General features: G+C 34.9%; 1 protein-coding gene across 2 annotated transcripts in view; it reads left to right on the top strand.

Annotated features, from left to right (window-relative positions):
- The window catches only part of LOC149530225 (uncharacterized), a 110,133-nt gene that overhangs the window by 58,157 nt on the left and 24,456 nt on the right, over nucleotides 1–27,520 (top strand). For both annotated transcript variants that reach the window (XM_089809602.1, XM_089809603.1), the window contains exon 3: nucleotides 8,985–9,045. The gene's annotated coding sequence lies outside the window, so the exon portion shown is untranslated. The remainder of the gene's footprint in view (nucleotides 1–8,984; nucleotides 9,046–27,520) is intronic.

Here is a 27,520-nt window from a genome sequence, read left to right as displayed (position 1 = left end):
AAATGAATGCCCTCCACCAAGCCAGGCTTGGATCATTCCATGACATTCACATGGAATGCCCTCCACCAAGTTATACTTGGAACGTTCGATGACATTCACAATGAATGCCCTCCACCAAGTTATACTTGGATCGTACCATGACATTCATAATGAAGGCCCTCCACCAAGTTTTATTTGGATCATATAATGACATTCGTAATGAATGCCCTCCACCAAGTTATTCTTGGATCATATACTTCATGATTATATCCATCTAATTTATCTTTTATTCCGTTATAGATCTTCCACTATGATCTAAATCAATAAATTATTATTAATTTCATAATGTATTATATTGATATCTAATAATATATTATCTACTCTTATAATATCAAATCTTTAATTATCATTCTTTCAATTGAAAAATCATTTTTCTAAAACTTGCATATCTTTTATAAAATCATATATAAATTTGTTCATATATATAATAATCAAAGAATAAAGTTATATAATAATCTTGTTTAACAAAAGAAACAGCTTTTCTAAATTATAAAACAAATTACCTTTACATAACATACCTTACTTGAGTGGCCTCCTATAATTTCGGGTTTTATTTTGATGGTCTTTCATAACTTTATAATCGTCACCATGTCTTTAACATGAGTGGAATATTGAGAGACTACATGGAATTTTTATATGTCAAATCATTTACCCCTTTTTATCCATTGTGTTCTTTCTGTACGATGGATTTATGTGACGGTCATGACTTTTTGACATGCGGGTGTCATTTCATATAGGTGATGACCGACATGCTATTTTTTTATTTGATTAGACTATATTTTTTTATTTTCTAGTTTAATTAGTATGGTTTATTTAAGATGACTTGTTGGGAATTGTTTTATGATGAGTCATGGGGTTTGGTCTGAAATTTCAAACAAATAAACTCTGCAGCTGATTCCAGAAGCTTTAGTTAACATTAGACTAACCTCTTTACAAGTAGATACATGCTTATAGTTTTCCAAAATAATATAATGAGAACCATAATTTGGGGAACACGTCAATAAAGGAACATGAGACCATCCATGTCGGTAGAGGTTCAAAATGCTTGAGAAATGAAAAATGAAACATTTGAGCTGACAAAATCTCCTAGACAGTAATGTAAGAGACATAAACCTGTCATGTCAAAAGTAGAGGAGAAATTTGATTCTTGTAGAATTGTGTTGCCTTTATTTCTTGTGACGATTTGTTTATCCACATAAACAATGACAATAGCTATATCATAATTGGAATTCATGACATAAATTGGAGAAGGGATTCTCTTTTTATGTTGTTCTAGGATCGTTCTTTTTTTATGTTGATCTAGGATTGAGTTTTATTTTTATCTACTAAAGTCTAGGATGGAGATTAATTTTCATGTACTATGTTCATTGAACTTGCTTTAGATCCTAAAGTTTTTTGGACTTTTGGACCATTAATTTTGAGTTGTTTATACATCTTCCTCCAGAAATCTATTCAATAATAGTCGCTAAATATTTTGTCATTTACTAAGTTGGTAAAACCTCCCATCTTATATATGGAGTAGGAGTTAATGCACATCCTAGATGTATATGCCTTTATTTCTATAATCAACACTCTACTCTCACATTTACAGGTTAAGTGGTAACTTGGTGAGAGTATTGAGAATCTTCTCAAAATTCTCTTTCTTTGTCTGAATTTTTCTTCCATACCAAACTTGTCCTCATTCTACTATTTTGATCTTGATCTTTTGTTGAGTAGAGATGCATATGATCTATAACTGACATCAGATCTTTGCTCGGTTCTTGCTTCTCATAGAATCTCACACTATGTCGTCATATTTTCTAGAAATTGTAAATATATATTAAAAAGGCAATCTCAAATACACCTCACAATCTATTTTTGACAATTATCCATACCATTACATCTCTGGAATCTCTAAGCACCACCATCTCTTGGTGACCATGTCTTTTGGTGGAACCAAAATTTATAATGAAAATTGATGTTAAAACTTCATTTTCGCTATTTCGAAAAAACTTGTATGAGGGGCTTGCGAAATAGCCAAAATCGGGATTTCAAGGGCATGGTGTTAAGGTGGTGCGAAATGGCAAAATTTTGCCTAATTGTAGGGAAGAAGCTTAACGTGGTCTGAAAACGCTTTCGATGCTATTTCGGAGTAGGTTGCTTGTGGGCCATGCGAAGTCACGATTTTAGATGAAGAGCACATGAAGTCTTGCGAAACAATGAGTTTTTGAAGCTTTGTAAGGGATGTTGATGTGACTGTGCGAATTGGCGATTTTCGAGGAGCATGCAAGGGTACAATGCGAAATGGTGATTTTTCACCAATTTGCAAAAGTTGTTTTGGAATGTGCCTTGAAATGGTGGAAAGAGTTTGTAGTGCATTAATAATCATCGCAACTTCAGAAGAGGGAGTGAGATAAGCATGCGAAAAGGCAAAATGATTATTGTCACAATATCTTGAGTACTAGGCAAATTTTGCAAAATTTTAATTGGAAATGACATAAATGTTGTACTTACGCAACCAAACATGTGTGGAATGTCATCAATGAAATTTTTGAGTTAATGGATTATTAAATGCCACTGTTTTATTAAGGCCTCATCGCAAGTTGAATGTACAAGCAAAGTTTTAGTGTACATTCTTTGGTAAATTCTTTAGGTTGCAAGTGTTGGTTCCCAAAACCGCAAATTAGAATCCTACAAGCCTTGCTTGCTCGATGCTAGGATATCCAACCGGTTTAAGGCCAACTTGACGAGATTGATCGATGTGATCCAAACCCCTTGCGCTTTCGACTTTGCAAGACCGAGGCGGGTGTACCTGATCTTGGACAACAACCTTCAATCCAAGATGCTTAAAACAAATCGATTAGAATGCAATTGCGACAAAAGTTTTCCTAACGGCAAGAATTACATAAAACTTTTAACTTGAAAATTATTAATTAATAAATAAATGTGATAATGTTTTAAATAAAGAATAAATGCAACAAATGAATATAATAATTCCTCAATGGAAAGAAATGAAACAATTGCGAGCATATGGATTATGAATCAAGAGTAAAAGACCAGTGCTTAATTAAATGGGCAATCAGAGTCAATATTATAAGTTGAAACGTACAACTTTATAAAGTTCAATGTATTTAAACTATAAACAGTTTTAACAATTCAGACGCGATGGATCAATTATATGAACGCAATTTTAAACTAGTCTAAGATGCACTTTAACTCTTGCGGAGACAACCTAGACATAAATACGGAAACAATTAAATATTTCACAATATTTACATTTATCAAATTTAAAATGCAATAATGACCCAGTCCACTTATCTGAATATTAAAATATTTATAGAATTAATAAAAAACATTTATAAAGGACACAACTTAATAATAATTTAAAACTCTAATGCAAATAAATTTAAATAAATATTTCTTACTGATCCAGAAATATACTGGAGACACTCCTTATGGATGATCTATCCAATACAGTTTGACTCCAGAATCGCACAAGAATTTATTCGATAATCCACCATCCACAAGCTTAGTTCAAAAAATCATTTCTTTTTCAATAAAAGAATAAAAATATATCATTGATCATAGTATAGGTAAAATTTTAAAATATAAATATGAATCTTGTCTCTTTTGTTTTACATCTCATATATTTATAAATGTGAAAGGGTGCTAATATGAACCGACACATCTCTCTGTAGATGCTAATCACAACTGCCTTCCAATAAAGTTGTGAGCTTAATATTTCTAATGAATTATAATATGACCCAAAACTATCAGAGATATATATATTTGTCTTGTTAAATTTATTGGATAGGACCGAACAACCGCTCTTGAATTGGGTAAGCTCCCGTGTGGAACCAAGGATGCCAACATTTGTCTCATTCCCGTTACGTGTCCATACCAGGCTTCTAGACAACTTGTGTCTTACTTTGCAAATTCGCATGGTCCATGAAGCACTTGCATTGTATATAATTTTGCTTCCGCCTATTTTTATCCTTTCCGTAGTCAGCAATCCACGACAACTCCTCTTTCGATTTATTTGCAGATAGTGAGAATCACACAGGCGGGCTTCAATATTGGCGTGAGCATCTTGAGTCGATGTGCCTCCATATCATTGTATCACCACAAATCATATTAATTCCGACTCTCAAACCTGCAATCAAGTATACAATAACGTTAGATATAGGTCATCAAACAATAATCTATAATAGACAATGTTGCAGCGGCTTTGTGAAATATGGGCACCAAAACCTCCACAGTTGTGCATATTCGCGGTGAGGATATTGAAGACATGACTATCCTCCTTTTGCATCTCGTGCTCTTCATATTTATTTCTCCGTGGTTGTTCCTTGGTTCTATCGATTTTGTAAGATATAGCTACTTAATCTTCCATCATTGTGGATTAGAGACAACTCGGAAATTGCATGGGATACCAAGCTCTTCAATAAAAGCATGCGAGAAGTTCACAACACCTATTTTCCAAGTTCTGGACATATGTTGCTCCTTTAACAACAATTCTCTCTCATCATACATCTTGCAGATTCAATGATATTTTCTATCTTTACAAATCACCAACTGCACATATTGAGAATGTCTTGAGACTTCAAAGTTTCAAACATTTATGTGCCATCATATCATAACTGTGGAATCAACTTGGTAGGCTATGACTGATGGTATGTTTATTGCGAATCATTGTCACTGTATATACTAACATTTACTGCCTTTGCTAATATTATTGTCCTCGTTCAGATTATAGGTATCACTGTATTTGATCCAATTCTCTCTCTTCGTCTTCAAACTCAACAGCAACACTAATATCACAGTCAAGAACCTTGCCAGCAACTGTTGCCACACCTGTCTATGCTTTGTCAGCATCCTAATAATCAGTAATGAGCTTACTAATAGAAACAGGTTGTGCAACATGCTGAGATAACAAAGAATTCGAAATTTCCCAATCTCCTTCCTCTTATCAAGGTTCTTAATCCAGTTATTCATTAGAACAGCCAACACTTCATTAGCAGCACCTCTCCAGAAATCCTGTAGTTGATCACTAGGCTGGTGTTGTATAGTACTGAGAAGTTCCTCATAAGCACATATAGCATCCCTAGTCTTAGGCCTATAAATACCATCATCAGCAATAGACAAAACAATCTCTTCTTGGATTTGCCTGTCGGCTGCACTATCTGTATGTTTTCTTAACAGTATGATTGTCAACATACATGATTTGCCCCTACAGATTGGGGAGTATTCTTTCCATCAGCAAACCTTGATTAGTATTGTATAAGATTAAACTGTGATTGGCCTAAAAAGCTTTGGAATCTCAGAATTCTCTGTCATATATATGAGGACAGTTTCAGTGAAATTATTTTCTGATTCTACAATTATTAACTTTGATTTATCCTCCTTTCCAGATGGTACTGCTGCAATGTATTTTGATTTCCAACATTTTTGCGCAAATGGATGCCTTGATGTTTTGCAAAATTTTAAGCTCCATCTGGATTTCAGATTACACGTGCAAAATTGGTTTACCAATACAAGTGCATCTCGGAGGACAAGGACCCAAGCCAGTGACGCAGCTTGATCTCTCTACCGAAGAAGAAGATTAGTTCGACATCATTAACAGTTTGTACCAAGTTGCGTGCGACTTCAGGAAGAATTATGCTAGCTACATGAGTGACTGTCATGAGCTTGAACTAGAAGAGGACATAGTTGCAATTGCACAAATGTTGGTGGAGCAGGAAGAATAGCCGGGTGAACGTGCATACATAAATGATATGTTCGATATGTTTCTTGACCTTCTTCCTTGAAGATTGTGAAGATTTTCCTTTTTGTTAAAACCATAAATATTATGAATAGTTGTAATTAGTTTAGTTAAACAATTTTTGAAGGGGTTTGAAGCTTTGTTGCACCTGTCAGTTTACTATAAGGAGAGGTATCAGGACCCTAAAAAAGGCATCATCATATATTATATCGATAGATTATTACACGTCAGAATATGTACAAACCAGGGTATAGCACAAGATCGAACAATCTGTGCAAGTTTTGAGTGGATATTGCAATCAGCCACCACTCTATTGTACTCTTCTTTGAAGTTAAATAAAAATACTCCGTTTCTCCCAAGAATTGTGCAGAATTATCTTCTATATATATTTAATAGATTGTCCTCTTGGATTTACATTGCCATTGATAGATTGCAATTCAATACATTACTTTGATAATTAAAATTCACAAGCATTGTGTCTTTTATTCAATTGGTCTTCTAAGCTCGAAGTTAAAAACAATTGAACTAGGGTTTGTATTCAAGTTCTCCGTTTTGTAATTGATGGTAAGTGCACAATGTCTCTGAGGGGTTTTGATGATCCTGAAGTCCATATTGAATTGAATCTATTTTGCTTAACTGGAGTAAGGAACTGGTCTAGTTTAATTTCAATAAAGCATATTATCGATTAAGGTTGGTGGAGTTCTTTATTGTACTCAAGTGCTCTGCAATCCCTAAATCACATACTTATTTAAAACATTTAAAGCATTAAATCAAGTATTCAAAAAGCATTCAGTTTTCCACTTTTGATTTCTCCTTAGGAATAACTTGCTATCGCAAGAGCATCAAGTAATAAAATCCGCATAAGCTATATCAAACAGTCTCCATTAGGTTTATCCACCTAGGTTAGCAGATTTTGAAGTGAAGAGGATTTGATCTCTAAACATCAATCCTAATCGTTGGTCAAATTGTGTTGGATTACCCAGCATTGAGAAAGCAAGGCTCATAGGTTTTCCAACCAACAATTTGAGGAACCAACAACTTCCATAAAGTATTTCATTGACATTTTTTTCACTATTTGCTAATAATATTTTTATCTTATACAATTGTGTGTGTTTGTATATATAAAATTGTTTGGCTGTGTGTGTGTGTGACTGAATTATAATATTTTTTGACTTTAGTTATGGATTTTTTTTCTTTTATCTTCTCTTGTATGAGTGTGTTTATTGTTCCTTCTTACCTTTTTTTTCACCCTCTCCTTTTATTTCTCCATTTTAACCATCATACTATTCTATTCTGTTGGCAATTGTTTCCTGATAATGATTCATGGGGTTTGATCTGAAATGTCGAACGAATAAGCTCACACAGCTAATTCCAGAAGCTTTATTTAACACCAGACTAACCAATTTACAAGTAGATACATGTTTATGGTTGTCTATAATAATATAACGAGAACCATAAGTTGGGGAACACATAAATAAAGTAACATGAAACCTGTAGAGGTGCAGAAAACTTGAGAAAATGAAAAATGATTATTTGAGCTGCCAAAATCTCCTGGGCAATATTGCAAGAGACGTATAGCTGGCATGTCAAAAGTAAAGCAGAAATTTGATTTTTCTAGTTGAATTGTGTTGTCTTTGCTTCTTGTGATGATTTGGTTATCCACAAAAGCATTGACAATAGCTATACGATCACTAGAATTTACAACATAAATTGGAGAAGGGCCTTTTTATAATGTAGTTCTAGGATGGAGATTGATTTTATCTACTAAGTTCTAGGATGGAGACTAATTTTCATCTACTAAGTTTATTGAACTTCCTCTATATCCAAATGTTCTTGGACTTTTGGACCCTTAATTTTGAGTCGTTTATACATCTTCATCCAAATATATATTCAACAATAGTCTGTCAATGGCCATATGATAGAATTATTATGTAAATTGAGATACAATGTCTTTAACTGATTTAGTAGTCACCAATTTGCTTTTGGAGTAAGGGGCTCTTTACAGTCCGTACCCTAATTGTTTGGAAATTTATTTGCCACTTGATCTGGATTTGATTCAGATTCAATTAGGTTGATCCCACACTACCTGTAGGGACTTGGATGTTTTAAGAAAAGAAAAAGACTAATCACAACAGTTGTAGCATAGAGATGTTTGGAAAATTATAACTAAATTATCTGTTAATGGATGGTGACTAAAATGTACACTAAGAAAACAATAGTTGATTAGCCTAATGCATTACTCTGTTGGTATTATGTATGGTTTTCTTTGGGAACAATGCCACATGATTTAGGTGGTAATATTTGAGAAAATACATTAAGTTAGCATTATATGATTAATAGAAAAGGGATAGATATAATTTAGAAGGGATCAGAAGCTAAAGGTTTCTGTTCTCGACTTCATCTAGTGTGGTCCAACATGCTTTCAAAACAATGTTTTGATTGAATGCCAATAATCAATAGGTCACATGGTAGGGTGATTGCTTTGTGATCCTGATTTATGCCAGTCTATTTGAAAAGTGTCAAAAATGTTGGAAGTGTTCAACTTGGAAAATGTGCAGAACTCTGTCTGGCCAAATTTGACTGTCAAATGATGACCCAATTTTAGACTGAGTGTTTGTTCATGTTGTGATATTTTTTTAATATTCTGTAAATATAAGACTCTTAAGAGTCAAATCTTCAAGCATAGTTTAGGAACCAATAATTAAGTTATGTTTCAATATTCAATACTACTATCGAACAAACAATCATCCATATGGAGGACACCAATGACATCTATGTAAATTGTATGAAAATGTTTACCATTCATTTGAAATTCTATATGATAGCAACAAGCATTCAATCATTAGACAAACTTGTCCTTTATTTGGAACTTTGGGTTTCTAAACTGAAGGATCCGCTCATAAAATTGCCTTTTCTCTTTCAGCATTAGCATAGTCTTTTCTACTCGGATTATGTTAACAGGGCATAAGAGAAAATGGTCAGATTTGATTATTTTTGAGGTGCAGAGTCAATTGAATGGAAAATCTATTTCTTGATTTACAAATGAACTCCGATTTTTTTTTGGTTCAAAATCCTCTTAAAACATTTTTCTGACAGTTCTTAAGTTTCTCCAATCAAATTGCTGTTCTTGAGCTCCGTACATGTTATGCGATTTTGTTAATTGTTTTTGCGTCTAAGAAGTTATTGGTTTTCTGTTTTCTTGTAGATTGGTGAAACTGACAATCTATGATCAACATCGTCAAAACACAGAGTTAAATAAATTGGAGGTAGGTGTAAAAAATGAATGTGATGAATGTTTCCAAAGCTTTTTAAGGCATTTGAATTATATATTTGCAATTTGTTGACAATAAAAATCAAATGATATTTTATCTTTATGGCTTAAATGTATCACGTGTATGATTGAAGTTTTGAATGCGTGCCGCTACTATATAGAATTTGAAATGATTAGTAAACCTTTTTCAATATGCTTTTCATGGATAGCCCTTTTTCCTCCAAATGTGGGATTTTTTGCTTGATTGCTGTATTAGATATTGGAACTTAGGTTATATGTCTGTTCGTAAAGCACACATGAATATCTAAGAGGGTTTCAAAATATATTTACAGATGATAACCACATTATCACAGCAAGAACAAGAATTTGGCTTGAAATTAGGAATCCATTATCAAATATCTCATTTATAATAATATCTTTAATAATGTTAACATTATACTGCTAAAGCTATTGAGGCCTTCTATTAATTAATTGTAAATACTTTGTAAGATTGGCCTATCTTTTATTATGCATTGCTAAAATGTATTGAAAAACTCTATTGTACATATTTTTTTTAATTTAGTCTGTTCTTGAAGAGGGACCTAGAGGTGATATCATTGAAGGAAATCGGACAAAATACAATTGATTCTAGACATACCCCTTGAAAAAAAGAATTTGTGAAAATAATGTGGAAAATCTGATGTAGAAAATCTAAGCTTTGGAAATTCTAAATAGTTGATGGTGTCGAAGAATTTTTTGTAAAATAATATTTGGTTCATGGGCATTAAAATGTTCTCCGAGGGACAGCAAAGGTCTCATTCTTTTTTAATTAGATAAAAATTGAACATTGATTGATTGTATGTACTAGTAGCATATATGCAATACATATAAAATGGAGTTTTATTATTTATTTATTTTTCAAATTACAAATGGTCCAATGGGATTTTCCGTAGATCCATATTTATCAACCAGACTTAAATACCAATCTTTTGATTTAATCTAGTCATACTAGACCCATACTTAAATGCAAGTGCATACGACTTTTTATGAGAAGTGCAGTACTTGATGAGTGTATTGTATGGAAGTGGCCTTCTAATTTCATTCAGAATCTGATGTTATGATAATGAAAATTAGAAATGGAATACATTTGGTAGAAGATGACAATTATTCAAGGATATATAGCTCACAGGGTTTGTAATAGCAAGAATACTATCACTATCAAGCATTCATCTGCTGTAACGACATATATACAGTTTAAGATGCAAAGAAAAGTATAGTGAATAGCAAAAATTGGAAGCTTAGTTGGTGTTTCATACACAAGGATAGTAAAGATTTGAAATATGTAAGCTGTACCGCTTTGAGGGAGGAACCTCCAGAAGAGAAGACATCTAAACAAAGAAGCAGTGATTGTATGAATGATTCATGGTGATCTACCTAGCTCCTATTTGTTTCAATTGTTGATTGTGTGATGCAAGAGCATCTTGCATGGAAAAATTTAAAAAAATAAAAATAAAATTGGAGAGAGAAAGTGACGAAAATTAGAGGAGAAATAATAAAAAAAAGGGAAAAGAAAAAAGAAAATTTCTATTTTCGAGGTGCATAGGTGGCGTAAATAGAAAAAAATAAATAAAAATGGTTGTCATTCCAGTTATCGAGGTGTGTAGGTGGAATTCTAGAAGTTTGTGGACATTTTATTAAATCATGCATTTAATATTTAATGGGCCACTTTTTGGTGCTTAGTTGTATTTGGGTGGGAATTTAGTATTTGTTGTAAGGTAGTTGTAGTTACCTTTTATCCCACATTGGTTGTGTTTGTAATGTCTTGGATGGTAAGTGCCTATTTAAGCAAGGCATATGAGCATTTCTAATCAAGCTTCAAGGTGTGATCTCTTCTTAGTAGAAGCTTGGAGAGAAGGAGGAAGTAGAGGAGCGAGTTTTCCTGAGTCTGTGGACAGAGCGCTGAATGTGAGGCAGTTTACAGCAGGATTGTGGTGGAGTTGCAAGTTTGTGAGAAGAGCTAGTGGCTGCAGTTTACAAACAAGGAGGTTGCTTGGTGGCTTGCGAGCACAAGTTGAGATCTTGGAGGTTTCTACCAAAGTGTGGATCTGGACTAGCTAGTGTATGGGTTGGATCTTGAGGGATCTTACAGAACTGTTATTGCAATTGCTTTGTATTTGGCTGTAAATGGGAAGGCCTTACAGCCCGACACATTGCATGAAATAGTTATTTTATGAATAAAGAGTTGTGATTTGATATCAGATCTTGCATTGTTGCTTTTTGCTGTTGTGTTTCCGCTGTGTGGTTATATTGTTGGGGGCTAGGACATCTCCTTTGGGGATTCCCTTGCCTTGCACTGCGTCACCGTGGGATTGCCAAGGTCCTAATGAAGTCAATGGGAGAAATTTGCAATTCTAGAAAGTAGGAACTATTTGGTGACCACATGTTGGCTACTTCAAAACTTCACACCATATAGAATGAAAAGATAATGAGTAGGGCCACATGCCCTCCACCTTCAAAAAATCTCTCTTCGTGCTCTTAATGCCTTGAATGTTCCAGCATCAAATTCTCTTGTTGCATCTACCTTTTGTATGTTTTTAAAAATAATGGAATACTCTGAGACAACCTGATTACTTAGCTTCTGCGTTCTTTGACCAATACTGGCTTCTGGTTCTGTGTTTGTTCCCACTTCATTCCACTTTGGAAGCCTTGGGTGAACTTGAATTTAATCTCCATTGAATATCTTTAAGCATGGTATATTGAAAAATTTGGCAGATTTGTGAAGACAGAGGCAACACCAATTAGCAAGGAATATTAACAATACTGTGCAAAATTTTAGAGGGACCAGAAAGTACAAGCCAACTTGTTGTATAAGGGACATTTGTGGTAAGTTAAAAGTCTAAGAAAAACCTATCCCTTAACAAATCCTTCTTGCAATGCTGGTCTGCCTACTGCTCTATCCTTTTTTGAACATTGCCAAGTTTTTGTTCAGTCTAATGTATAACTAGTACTGAAGATTGATCATCAATTGCTTTCATGTAAGAGCACCTTTACAAACATAAAATTGTAGATAATGGTGGATACCCATATAGATGATCATAAATTGCTTTTGCTTAAATATATGAAACTTAGTATTACATGATCATGAGCCAAAGGGAGCTGCTTGTGCCCCTACGATCACCTGTTTGAAGTGAAATATTGTAGACGCTCCTTTAATTACTTACTGTATATTTCGTTTACCCATATGAACTTCTCAAAATTGCTTTTGAATTGGTAGTGGTTGTAGTAGGCCTTGAGTCTTGACTGTATCTTCCTTTTTCTTATATCATAGCAAACAATCTTATCACAAATTTTTGTGCATCTCCTTTCTTGAGCACATCTGATTTCATTCCTTCCAAGAAGAAATATCTCTGAGTTTGATGGTAAAGTTTGAGAAATCCAATATGTTACATGTGTGTTTATTCTTGAATCTAGATTATCAACTAAGATATAGAGCATAGGAAAGCCTGTCCTTTTACTATGACATATCTCCCCTCCATGTACAAAATTATCCAGTGCATTGGGTTTTGTAATTGGGAGAAAGTTTACTTAGTTGAAAGATTATGTTCCGTCCTGTCTTGTTGGATATTAGACATTGGATCTAAGACCATTTCATCACTGTCTTACCTTGAAAGTGCACTCTTACCTCGAAAGTGCACAGCGAACACATCTTGTTCTTCTTACAACTAATTAAAAAACCATAGTCAAATAGCTTTGAAACCCATTTTGTTGTGCCTCCAGGATCAGTTTGTCAGGATCTTCTCTGCTCATAAAATTTTGAACCATAAGGCATTCACACATTGTTTGGTGGCTTGTGTAATGGCAATATCTCTTTCTTACAAGTTGGATGCTGCAAAGTTTCCATTCAAATGGTGGCTTACAAAGATTAGACTACCATCCTTTAGGACTATAATTCCAATAAATTTCCTTGAAGCGCTACTTTTCAACCACAATCTTTTGTAATGTTCAGTTTGGATAGAATTGATGAACAAGTTACCATCTCCTTAAATTATTTGAGTACATAGTAGCTTCTTCAATCCTGTAAATGAATTATTTTTACAAGGTTGTAAGTGAGCTATGATATATGCATAATTGTTAACAAATATCTTATAATGCTTTGTAAATTTCAAAAACCTTGTCAATTCTTTAATAATTTTGGGGATAGGCCATGCCTTTATTATCTTCAATGTTTTTTTGATTTACCTTAACATCCTCATTTGATAAAGTATGCTCAAACTTATACTTTCTCCACTTCAAAGGAACATTTTGACATCTTTATATGGAGTTTTTTAATCTTCTGATATCTCCCAAAAAATTTCAGAACTTTGATATGTCTAGTCCAACTTTTTCTATATATGATGATGCCAGTTTTAAAAAAACTAAAAAAAACTAGTAAAATTATTATCTTACAAATGCTTCAGAAATCGAAATCATGTTTTTGAAATGTAGATAGAACATTCGTAAGGCTGAATTGTATTAGCGATTACATGATGGTTGTTTGGCAATGTGTTACTCCTTTACTCTAATTTGAATTTTACTCTTGGAGGTCAAGAGCTTGAACACATATGGCACAATTTCTTAGGAAACAATAGCTTGAGAGGACCAAGCACATCGACAATGTTGACTATGCTTTCAGGAGTGTTGCACACCTCATTTATCATGCACAACATGCAAGAATAGACAAATCAAAATATGCATTCATACAAACAATTTCAGACCAACATTAGCCTTAATTACCAATACACAATGCAACAAACAATTATAAAATTGTAATTTCTCCTATTTGGGACATTTGGAAATTTAAGGACATATTCATGTAATATTAAAATTGTCTTACGAGAGCATAATGTAAATTTATACAAAGATCAATTGAATATTATAAAGTGGGCAGTTCATTTTCAGCATGCTTTGATATTGGTTTGATTTTATAGATTTCTTCTCTTGAGGAATTGGAAACTCAACTTCAACCAGCTTGGAGGCAGAAACGCTCTAGCCATAAGAGAGTGGATGAGAACCCATTGTTTGTGGAGACATCATGCCAAGTGTCTCATTTGTGCTTGCACTTATCTTTATTTACTAATCTAACTCTCTTAGCTGTCTTTAAGATTGGAAAATGTTGCATTATTGTATTGCTGGTTATTATAATACAATAGCAAATCTGGATTTGTTTCGAACTGATAATTTAACGAACATCTACTTAGTTCATTTGCTGCTTTTATTTTGCAAAAAACTATTTGCTTGTACTTTTGAGAATGTTGTGAGGAAAAATATATAGTAGGATATTATAGTGGAATCAGAGCATTGATCTTCCCATCTTGTGGAGTTTATGCAAAAATAAGAAAAATTATAAAAGTTTTATCAGCGTTGTGCATCTTGCTAGCTTGTGAGGTTACTCGAAATTGTTTATCAAAAAGAAATCTATTAGAAATGGGTTTTTTATCAGCATGTGAGATTTTATGAGTTTTAGAAAATTAATACCTTTTCTTGGAGAAAAGGGTGAATATATTTAGAACAAGAGTTGTGTCACAACTATAGTCTCCCCTTGTAATGTCCTTGTTTTTGGCAAGTCTGTGGAGTTGGAGTTAGCTCATCATAGCGACCCTTGTGAGCTGACAGGGTGATTTGGGGGGTCCCAGTTGCAGACTTACTATTTTTAGTAAGTATATTTTTGGTAGTTTCTATTTTTGGCAATACAATGGGTGGCTCTAGCAGTTGGTCGTCACCTACAGTGGATGAGGTTAATTATTGTATGTGCTCTTATTTATTAATTAACTATTAAAGTTCCATTATTATAATAGTACTTATGTTTTTGTAATGATGACATTAAGAGATATTTCTTTAGTTACCGGATTCGTGCCCTAGAGATTGGATCTGGATCCAGATCCGTGGCTGGATTTGTTCGGATTCTTCTAGATTATTTTTTTGATTCGATCCATAGATTCATACCAGAACCATAGATTCATACCAGAATCATAGATTCAAACTATGAAATGATTTAGAATCATAGATTCATACTTTGAAATGATTTAGTTTTAGAATTATGTATATTTGTCTCATTTTTTAGTATATATAATGCACACGCACACACACACACACACACACACACACACACACATACACACACACATTTGTATAAATAAAAATATACACGATTCCCCCGCGAATCATAATTGGGAAAAAAATTTACGAATCCACAGATTTGATTCACGTGCCTGAATTTGATTCGTTTCACGAATCGGTAACTAAGGATATTTCTAAAAGAGTGTTGGAAAGTTTCAAGTGTTGAGTTCTTTTGGAAAACTTCCGCAGTTTTTGAAGTGGAGTTCTTTGGGAAACTTTTGCCAACAAGGGATTATAAATAGGAGCTCATTTTATTGGGAAAAGCACGCTTGGATAATTTATTTGCTTTTGTTGCCTTTGTGGCTTTTTCTAAGTTTTTTGAATTGTGTGCCGTTGTTGAAGTATAAGGGTTTTTGAGTTTGTCAAAATTGTTTGAAGTCCCTGCTGAGGTATAGAGTTTTTAATGGTTAAATCTGCTTACTGTGATTATCTACGACTGGGTGATTGGAATTATAATTATGAGAAATAATTTAGTGTTCTCCATTATTGTATTACTGTTCCTTGGAGGCCGATATTCTGAGATTCGATTTAAGTGTTGGAGCTGAGGACTGGTTCATTGCACCTGTATGCCCGTTTGAAGGGTCTCCATTGCATTTTTGTGACATGCGGTTGGCAAATTAAGGCCTGCAGTCATTTCCAGCCAACTTACATCCAGACCTGAGGCCCCGCGTTATCATTTTCAGGCCCACAATCCCTCTGTTTTCCCTGTGATCTGTATTTTGGGCCTTTCTGTGGCACACTCTTGGGGAACTGGATCATATCATATGCACCCATGTGGCCAAGAGGACTTGTGTTATGTTTCGGGGGTCTGTGTGTCAGCTGAAAATGATTTGGGAGTTCTGCAAATTGAGTTAGAAGAATCTCCAGTCATCATAGTTAAATCTGGAGCTGTGATTGTGATTTCCAGCCTCTGCAAATATAGTGAATTCTTGCACAGTCATGAAGATCTGACTAATATCAGAAGGCTGCAATTTAAGTATGAGTCAAAGTGAGTTCATATTACCAGGTTCTTACTGAATTTAAATAAAATGATGAAATATTTGCAGTTGAACATTATATCAGAATTTATTTAATAATGCATTAGAGTTTCTTGCTTATGCAAATTCACGGTGCAGAATTGTATTTGGTATTCTTTTATAAAAAAACAAAATTGGCCTAGGAGTTGGTAAGCAGTTCCTTGCATTCTCTAGTTTGATGTTTGTCAAGTGTTTGACAAAATGCCTAACTGTCTGATTGCTGTGATAAATTGGAGAACTCAAAGTATTTCAAGTTATAGCTAAGAGAGGGTTATTACAGCGGTATCATAGCGGTTTCCTGCCAGCCTGGAGGAATTGGGCTCAATTGATAGAGGTCAGTGCTTGGTTAGAGTTGCAGTAAGTATTTGATTTATTATCAGCTATTCAGTATCATGGCTGATGATAGGAGATTTGTTTTGGGTATGCACTATACCCATAGAAGTCGTACCACTCCACCTAGGAAAGGTGAACCTAAGTTACAGTTTGGTTCTGTTGATAGTCCGAGTTGTTCAGGATTTAGAAATGTCGATGCAAAGATTGACAGAGGCTATGCAGACATTCAGGAACTTGGCAGCCCGACAACAACATATGATAGGTGTACTGCAACAATTGTCCAACACTCTGCAGAAGGTAGTACTTCCTCGAGGGTGGAGTAGGGAGAGAGCTTGAGATGTTTCTGTTGGTTCTCATAGATCTTAAGTTGAGGATAGAACTCGAGACGGTGATAGGTATAAAGATGCAGATCGGGTTCGAGCTGAGGATTGAGGCACATTAGTTGACAGAGTTGACATACACACTGACACTCATGATAGGTAACAGAGACCCACGTTTTTGAGATCTGAGGTGGATGCAATCAGTGTTGAGTATGAGGCCTCTTGTTTTGTGGATGATGTGGTGACACACTTTGCGGCGTGGGATGTTTTACCATAGGTGAAAGAGCATCTAAAATTTGATAGGTTCCTGACTTAGAAATGGGAGCATTCCAGAGTGAGGCCAACACATGAGAGACTGAGGCCTCGAAAGACAAATTTACAAGAAGTTGCCAGTAAGACGATGTTGGAGTACTTCGATGGTAGCGAGAGAGTTATAGCTTGAGCTTGGATCCATAAGATTGACACTTATTTGGCTTTGCGTCCTATGTTTGAGGTGGACGCTATCAGGTTCAGAGTGTTGCATCTAGATGGAGTTGCCCATGTCTGGTGGTACAATGGGTTAGTTTATTTGCAACATGACCCGATCACTTCTTATAAGGAGTTTGTGGATATCCTAATTGAGATACTTGATAGGAAAGATCCAGAGGTGTACTTCTGTGAGATAGCTTAGCTAAAGTAGCTTGGTGGATTAGAGAATTACATCAGTGAGTTCCAGAGACTTTCAGTCATGATTTATGATATTTTGGTGTGTAGACGAGTGATGTTATTTATGGAGGGATTGACTTAGCCATTCTGCAGATGGGTGAAGTCATTGGACCCATCTTCTTTACAGGTAGCGATGAGGAAGGCACAAGATTTGGAGTCATCTTCTCAAAGCAAGGTTGCTTCAAAATCTTCTACCCCTCATCTTGATGAGGAGTCCCCACTAGTTGTTGAGGACAAGGGCAAGTCAGTGGGGAGATTTGATCATATGTCTAAAGAGGATTTGAGGAGGCGACAACTAGGTTATTGGTGCAAGGGGCCTTTTTTTGAAGGTCATACTTGTGCTTTGAGGCCGAAGGGGGCAACGAACAGTGGCGCATGGCTTTACACTGATGTGATTGAGGATGAGTCCTCACAACAACATGAGGATGACGATAGAGATGATCATATTGATGATAGAGTTTATACTATAATGAGTGTTTTCAGTTTGGTATTCAACTCACATGTTTAGGATTTCAATCGGGTGTGGAGATGGTTTGTGCCTAAGTTGGATTTTGTGCAAGATGATTGGGTAGATACAGTGAAGGAGAGCGTGTTGAGATCTCCTATGGATTTGTCTGCTAATGATGTTCCGACGTGTACATCATCAACACAGGTGTTCAGTGCTATGTTGCAGTTCATGTTGTTGGTTTTGATGATGGTACTGGCATGCAGTTGGTTTAGTGATGACAAGGATATCACTTGCTTCTTATGGGATCCTAGTGGAAGCTCTAGTGTGATGCTAGATTGCTTGAGAACAAGCAATCTCGGGGATGGAGGACTATAATGTCCTCGTTTTTGGCGAGTCTATGCTGTTGATGGAGTTAGCTCATCATAACAACCCTCGTGAGCTGACAGGGTGATTTGGGGGTCCCAGTTGTGGACTTACTAGTTTTAGTAAGTGTATTTTGGCAGTACAGTCGGTGGCTCTGGTAGTTGTTCATCACTTGCAGTGGATGAGGTTAATAATTGCATGAGCTCATATTTATTAATTAATTATTGAAGTTGCATTATTATAATACTACTTATTTTATTATCATAATAACATTGAGAGATATTTCTAAAAGAGTGTGTTTGAAAGTTCCAGTGTTGAGTTCTTTTGGGAAACTTTTGCAGTTTCAGAAGTGGAGCTCTTTGGGAAACTTTTGCCAACAAGGGATTATAAATAGGAGCTCACTTCATTGTGAAAAACACGCTTGGATAAATTATTTTCTTTTGTTGCCTTTGTGGCTTTCTTTGAGTTTTCTGAATTGTGTGCCCTTGCTGAAGTGAAGGGTTTCTGAGTTTTTGAAGATTGTTTGAAGTCACTGCTGAGGTATAGAGGTTTCATTGGTTAAATCTCCTTATTGTGATTATCTGTGTCTGGGAGATTAGAATTATAATTCTCAGAAATAATATAGTGTTCTCCATAACAGTATTATTGTTCTTTGAAGGGCCGATATTATGAGATTCTGAGTTGTGGAAAATAATATCAAATCTGTACCTGCGAATTCTGGGTGAAGAGATTGGCAAATAAGTGAAGGGTGGCAACACCTACAGTCAACGATTTGAGTGTTGGAGCTGAGGACTGGTTTGTTGCAGCTGTATACCTGTTTGGAGGGTCTCCGTTGCATTGTTGTGATCTGCAGTTGGCAAATTAAGGCCTGCAGTCATTTCCAGCCAACCTACATTCAAACCTGAGGCCCTGTGTTATCATTTTCAGGTTCATGACCCCTCTATTTTCCTTGCGATCTGTGTTTTGGGCTTTTCTGTGGCACTCTTGGGGAACTGGGTTATATCATATGCACTCATGTGGTAAAGAAAAGGACCCGTGTTATGTTTCTGGGGTCTGTGTGTGAGCTGCAAACAATTTGGGAGTTCTGCAAATTGAGTTAGAAGAATCTCCAGTCAGTGTAGTTAATTCTGGAGCTGTGATTGTGATTTCCAGCCTCTGCAAATATAGTGAATTCTTGCAGAGTCATGAAGATCTGATTAATACCAGAAGGCTGCAATTTTAGTACGAGACAAACCAAATTCATATTACCTAGTTCTTACTGAATTTAAATAAAATGATGAAATATTTGCAGAGTTGAATATTATATCAGAATTTATTTAATAATGCATTAGAGTTTCTTGTTTATGCGAGTTCATGGTGCAGAATTATATTTGGTATTCTTTTATTAAAAAATAAAATTGGCCTAGGGGTTGGTAAGCACTTGCTTGCATTCTCTAGTTTGATGTTGGGAAGCTTGCCAAGTGTTTGACAAAATACCTGTCTGATTGGTGTGATAAATTAGGGAATTCAGAGTATTTCAAGTTATAGCCAAGAGAGGGTTATTACACGCCTTATGCAAAAATAGGATATTGACAAAGGTTGACAATATAGTTAGTAATATAGACCACTAGGAAGTGTTTTATGTGACAATATCATGCTTATTTTCTATAATGCTAATTCTCAACAATAATAATTTTTTTTATATTATCAATGTGGATAGGCATCCTACAATGGTAGAACATGTGGAATGGGATGGTGTGAGTGCGTTAATGTTAACATTTACGTTTCTAGATTAAATTTGACAACCATCTCCTTGTCAAATTCTTAATATTTTTTATAAACAAAGTATAATTAATTTAATAAATATTACATAAAATATTTCTTAAAGAAGACAAAAATATAAATATTATTTAGATGTAGTAAATTAAATTTTAAATTTGTATATCTATAGCCATTTCTTTAGATAGATTTATTTAAGATTTCTATTCTAGTAAATTATCAATTTAAAATTACTAGAATAAAAAATAAATTTATAAAGCATCCTCAAATAAAATTGAACTTTAATTTAGTAATAAACATGTATATTTTTTTCAAGTAAAAATTATTTTAAATCATAATCATTTTAAAACATATATATATATATATATATATATATATAATTGTTTAAAAAATTAATTTAAAGAAAATTATATATCTAAGTTCAATCACATTTTTAAATATCTCACAAAGATGTTAATTTAGTCTACTTTTAGGCGCACTTACTTTGAGGGGTTGTTATGTTCTAACACAAGTCTCAATGTGGTTGTCACTTTTTGGCTGAAAACTTAATATAAGCGATTAAATTAAACAACTTCAAACAATTGGGAAACAGTGTGTAAACCAAACATTAAGGGGGGGTTGGGCATTAGAAGGACAATTGACTAAAATAGAGCTCTCCTTGCTAAGATAAGTTGGAGACTTGTTGAGAATAGAGGGAGTTAGTGTAACATCATAAAGGCAAAGTATCTTGGCAATTTCCCTTACGTCTATTGTTTTATTGATAATGACAGGTCGCAGGGATCCAAAATTTGGAATATTGTTATGAAAATTTCTAAACTTCTAATAGATGGGTTGCATTGGCTAGTTGGGAAGGGGAATAAAATAAGATTTTGGGAAGATAACTGGTTAGGAGGAAAACCCCCTATTCAAAATAAATTCTGTGAACTAGAAGGGATGTCAAAACTAAACTTTGTTGAAAAGGTTAGTGACTATCTTACAAGGCAAAGGAAGTGGAGAAATATTCTTGAGGTGGTCCCTAACAATTTAAGAGCCTTAGCTAGTGAGCTTAAGGAGAGGTTGGATGTGTCGATTCCCAAAACCTTAAATTATAATCCTGCGAGCCTTGCCTGCTCAATGCTGGGATATCTAATCGGTTGTGGCCAACTTGACAAGATCAATCAATTTGATTTGGATCCTCTGCGCTTTTGGCTCTGCAAGATCAAGGCGGGTGCACCTAATCCTAGACAAAACACTTAAATCCAAGATCCTTATAGCAAATCAATTAGAATGTGAATGGGATGAAAGTCTTCCTAATGACAAGAATTATATAAAAACTTTAAAATTGAAAATTATGAATTAATAAATAAATGTGATAATGTTTTAAATAAAGAATAATTATAGATTAATGCAACAAATGAATATATTAATTCCTTAAAGGAAAAATGAAATTATTGCCAGCATATAAATTATGAATCAAGAGCAAGATGAAGACTAGTGCGTAATTAAATGGGCAATCAGAGTCAATATTATAAATTGAAACATACAACTTTATAAAGTTCAATGTACTTGAACTATAAACAATTTTAACAATTAGACGCGACGGGTCAATTATATGAATGCAATTTTAAACTAGTCTAGGATGTAATATAACTCTTGTGATATGGAGATAGACTAGACATAAATACGGAAACAATTAAATATTTCGCAATATCTATGTTTATCAAATTTAAAATGCAATAATGATCCGGTCCACTTATCTGAATTTTAAAATATTTATAGAAAATAAATAAAAATGTTTATAAAGGACACAACTTAATAATAATTCAACTCCAAAATTTAAAAATAAATAATTATAATGGAAATAAAATCGCAATAAAGACACTCCTTATAGATGATCTATCTACTGCGAATCTATTCGGACCATATAAAATTCACCCAATAATTCAAATCCACGAGCTTTGTTCAATCGCTCATTCCTTTACTTATGAAAGAATATTATATATCAAATTGTGCATAGGATCTGTAATTATTTTAATATGAATATGAATTATGAATATGAATTGTATGTTGTGTCTTTTAGATCCTTATTTATAAATAATGAAAAGGTGTGTGAGTGAATAGACACACCCATTTGGCACCTAATCAAAATAATGCAACTCTTCGTAACTAAAAACTATTGCTAATTCCCTTTGAATATTTTGGAAGTTTATTAAAAATACAAACTTTGAATGAACTTAGATGATATATGAAAAATAGAGGGATATATCAATGCCAATAAACTTTCTCCCAATTGTAAATTGGGTACTTCGATAAATGTTGGATTTAGAGTTTTCGCTTCAAAGATACGCATGGCAATGTGTTCCATCGTTCTAGACTTTCTTCATCACTTCTTGGCAAGGATAACTGGTGCACGAGCATGCTTAAAATCTCCAACTTGAACGTACACATGCTCACCTGCAATAACACAGAGCACCATTAGATATCTACTTCCGTGAGATTGGGTATTCACTCTAACAAATACTTGAGACAATAGCACTCTGCCCTCAGGACAAAAATATATTTGTTTCCCATTTCTTGGCTGTCGATTCTTGGTCTAGACGCCCAATTCGGCTGGTGATGCCTCCTCCACAGCACAACTTATTTATTTGCTCAAATTGTTAAAACATTTCTGATGGACTACCTGTTAATTGACTATCGAATGATCTGGATTGGGTGCTCTAAGTAGCATTTGTCTGCTTATGTCATTGTTTGCCATGCATACCTTATCGAAAAGTGGAGACTTCCTTTCAAGCATATATACTGGCAGACATACTATTGCGTATGAAGTTTTGTTCACAAATTAGTTGTCACTGATTATGCATGTGTTAATATCAGGCTTAGGTATTCCACGACATCTCCAATGTCATGAGACTTAAACTCTGATATTTTCGGTAATAACCCTGTTTTGTAAAAACTCTGTCAGACATAGCTTGCTGATAGGCAGTTTGAATGAGCAGTCCTCAACCTGATTAGATTAAGCAAAATATTTGTTCTTTGTTGTATTAGAATGATACTCTTACAATATCTAATGCCATCTCCAAGTACTCAACAAGCCTCTTTTTTGCAGTAATAACATATGATTTCTAGTCATGACAGTCCAACTTGTTTCAGATATATTTAGTCCAGCAACTCACCATCAAAACATCAACTCCTGTGCTATCAAGAAGGTTTAAGTCACTGGTCTACCACAAAGGCTATTTCTGAATAACATTCCTCTAGGGTCATTCCATAAAGAAATTTATCAAACACTTTCAGCATGGAAGACCTTTATAGGCTTTAGTGTCGTTATTAAAAATAGCATAGCACTTCTTAATTAGAACACCTCCTTATTTAGATGTTTGTAGAATTACTGCCTTGTACGGTCCATCGACTTCAAAGTTTCAAACTCGATGGAACATTGTATGTCTGCTGGAAAATATTGGTATTGGTCATTAGTGTTATTCCTTGCCATATCAACATTAATCATAACACATGGATATGATATTGTCAGCGGCCTCTTGGGATCCAACAGTGCTCAAGACCAACCATTGGCTTTGCTAGGTTGAGATATGATACTAAAGCGTGGTGCTGATAATTCTCATGCACCTTTGAGTAAGATTTGTTTATGCTTGATATCACAACCACATGCCTTTTCCGGTCTTTCAATGATCTTTTGCACATTTTCTCAAAAAATGAATGACATCAATGACAACCTTTCCATAATCTCCAACATTACATCACCAATGGAGGCCCTATAGTTTGTAAAAAATTTGGGCTCCATCAGGATGCTTATAGGATTTCTCTCTTCCTGGAAGATGATAGGATTGCTTGGGATAGAACCTCTAATGGGTCTTCTACCACATGATGTTTGACAAGGATGTTACTCCCCCATATTGCGGTAAGGTTTGGAATAATCGACTTATCCCTAAAGTCAATTTCTTTTGGTGGAATGCTCTTCATGAAAAAATTCTTACCATTAACAATCTGAGAAAAAGAGGATTTCAAATTCCTAATAGATGCTACTTGTACAAAGTTGATGAAGAAAGTATTCAACATATTTTCATTCATTGCCCCTTTGCTTTAAATATTTGGTAGTCCATTCTACAAAATTCCAAGTGGAGTGTGTCTTTTAGAATGACTTCAACTATTCATTTTAAACTAGGACTGCCCCTTTTTGCATCCTTTGATCAGATTTATGTGGCAAATGATACCTCCTAATGTTTGCTGGGGAATTTGGAAAGAGAGGAATAATAGGATCTTTAGGGAAACGACAAAAAAAGAGATAGTGTGTAACGTAATTGTTAGATTTCTAAACGAAAATTTGGCAACCGGTAAATGGAAGATGCCTCATGTTTCCCCACCTATAAATGAACACAAGATTGCTATGTGGTGGAATCTCCTAGATGCTTTCTACAAGTTTGATAACTCTATAAAGCTGAAGAGGAGGAATACTAAATGGAAACCCCCAATACCTCCAAAAGTGAAACTCAATTTTGACAGCGTTGCCAAAAATGGATGACTTGCTGGAGGGGGTATTATTAGGGACTTGACTGGTTGACAACTAATGGCATATGTGGGCAACGCGTGTAACACCTCAAATAATGTGGCTGGAGCTATGGCGTTTTTTTTGGGATTGAAGCTGGTTGTCAGCCTAGGGTGGAAGCATGTCACTGTTGAAGTTGACTCAGGGTGGTCAATAATTGGTATTATTGGGGATATTTGGCACCTCCTAACTAAACTAGATAATTATGATCTACAAGACGCTTATCGGGAGGGCAATGCTGTGGTAGATGCTATGGTGAGCTATGGGCTGCATGTTCGGGGTTTAAGGTGGCGGAGGAAAATGGATTCCATCCTAGAAGAGGTTCACACCCTTATTGAGAGGGAACAAAATCTTAGACAAGGAGAATGATGATTAATTCAAAATTTATTTACTTCAATTGGACCTTGTGGGTGGTGTTTATGTTGAGGTGGGACATGGGTTTAAATGTGATTTTATTGAGGTGGGACATGGGTTTCACTGAGTTTGGAATTTTATTGGAAACTCCCAAAATCTAGATTTTGCATCTTAACTCATATGAAGCTGAAACCTATCTCAAACATCCTTACGGTATTTATACAAATATAATTTAAAGTATAAGAAAGGATGTCAATGTAACTTATATGTTATGTTTGTATAAATCCTCTTGCCCGTGAGCCAATGTTGAATTGCTGAGTAAACTTGCAAGTGTATACTTGAACCTGACCGAGTCATGCATGCTCTAACTTAGGAAGTTGGGCGAGTCATGCCCCAGAACTCGGCGAGCCGAGTTGCCAAGTTGATATAACTTGGTTGGGTTGACCTAGCTTGCCAACTCACAAGACTTGCCCAACTAGTGGTGAGTTTGGGTACTCTGAGTAGGACACATGGCATTGATATGGTAGGACAAGTGGTTGATGACGTGACATTACTATGTAGCAGCTGATTTGGCATGATCCAATAAGAACTTGACACGTGACAATCAGTAATGGCTATGCAACTGACATGGACTTGGACATGTGGCATTATGTAGCTAACCAAAAGGTGCCATGTGCATCTTCTATAATAGATCAAATGGGTTAGTTGGCCTCTCTGTTAAAGGTTTCTTGCAAGTGTGAGTCACCCTCCTCTTGGCAACTTTTGTGATCCACCAACAAGCCATACAGGTTGCTTGCAATGTAAATGGGGCCGCTTTTATTTAAACATTGGCCAAAAATGTATCCAAACCACAAGGGCGGAGGTTAGTGGTTCAAATCATCAACCTCCAATTCTTTGTCATGCACTAGTAACCGCTAAGGTAGGTGGTTCTTTTATGATTAAAAGGGATGCAATATATATAGGGATGGATTGCAAAGGTTTTGAAAACAAAGGGATCGAGCATAGCCTGAGACCCAAAATGAACAATTAAACTATATCCTTACAAGCCCAAAAAAGCCATAAATCAAAAGCCCAAAATCTTAAAAAGTTCTTAAGACCTAAATGGGCTCTTAAAGATTACTATTAGTTTTTTAAAGGGTTTTAATCAAGTTAAAGAGATTAACTTGGAGGATAAGAGAATATATAGAAAATATTTTGTTACCCCCTATTTGGCATGTAAATATGTATTTAAATGGGGGAATTGTGATAATTTGATTACAACATTTTGTAATAGAAGAAGCTTGATGTTTTTTTGGCTTTTGAAGTATAGTTTCCTTTAGAGAGTGGATTTAGTAATTGAACCAATCTCTCCTACTTTGAAAGTAAACTTATGTACTCCAATTAATGTTGGCAAAGAATGTACATCCAAGTTTAGCCATGATCTTGGTTGTTGCATTAAGGGCATGATGTTGTTGCTTCTGGACGAAGGATATCTTGTAGGGCTTGAATCTCCCTGGGAGGTGTGTCAACTTGCTCTTGCAGCTTGACAACCAAGAGGATGTAATAAAGTGTTTGCAGAATTAACATCTTCAATTACAACGATTAGGCATTTTTGGTGGATCTAGAGACATAACCGTGAGTGGTGAACTCCATTATCAATTCCTGTCCCATTTATTCTCTTTGCTATGCTTTAAGTGCTCTTGTTGTATGCTCTTCTCACATGCAATTTGTCAACAATCTGCTTAATAAAATTTGCGATCCATAGTGAATCTAACAAATTGGTTAAGTAATTTGTAAGCAAGATCATTTAAATATTAGCCATGATGCTTGCTAAGGGGTGCTTGCGTGGGCACTATATTTTAGTTTGATGCATGCGTTGATTAGTGTATTAGTTCTTTTGTTCGTGTGGTGAAGATATTTGCATAATCTACACCTTCACCAATAAAAAATGATAAGTTTTGTATCCACTTTTACTGTTTGTTCTTTTTGACACCTAAATGAGCTCTTGCTTCATAGAGAAAGTTACTTGTAGAAAAAACAATCCAATGGCATAAGAGAATGGGCCATATTGGTGACAAGGGTTGAAGGACCTTGAAAAATAAATTAAATTAAGGGGATGAAAGGTTGCACTTTTGAACATAATATCTATGAATATTGTATATATGGAAAAGAAAACCATTTAAGTGTGATTTAAGTTCTCATAAATCTTCTAAGATGTCGAATTTGATTCATTTAGATATATTTGGTTTTGTTGATTTTGTTTGATTTCTATGTCTTGTAGTCTGTATTTTATAAATGATTACTCTAGAAAAGGCATAGTTCTTGGATTTGTACCCGAAGGTTAGGTTCAGATTTAGATCCGATTTGGATTTGGATTCGTGTTCGGATTTGTCCCGGTTTGGGCAGGGTCCCTACTTTTACCTTGTGGATCCGGACAGATTCACGGCCCGTGGATCCGTTTGGATCCATAGGGTAAAAACACGTACCTTGCCTAGATTGAGACAAATCTGCGAGGATCT

This window comes from Cupressus sempervirens, chromosome 11, assembly GCF_028749045.1.
Source record: "Cupressus sempervirens isolate cs-2001-9-10 chromosome 11, ASM2874904v1, whole genome shotgun sequence".
Taxonomy (NCBI): Eukaryota; Viridiplantae; Streptophyta; class Pinopsida; order Cupressales; family Cupressaceae; genus Cupressus; species Cupressus sempervirens.
Note: the sequence above shows the minus strand (reverse complement) of the source record. Positions and strands in the feature narration are given on the sequence as shown.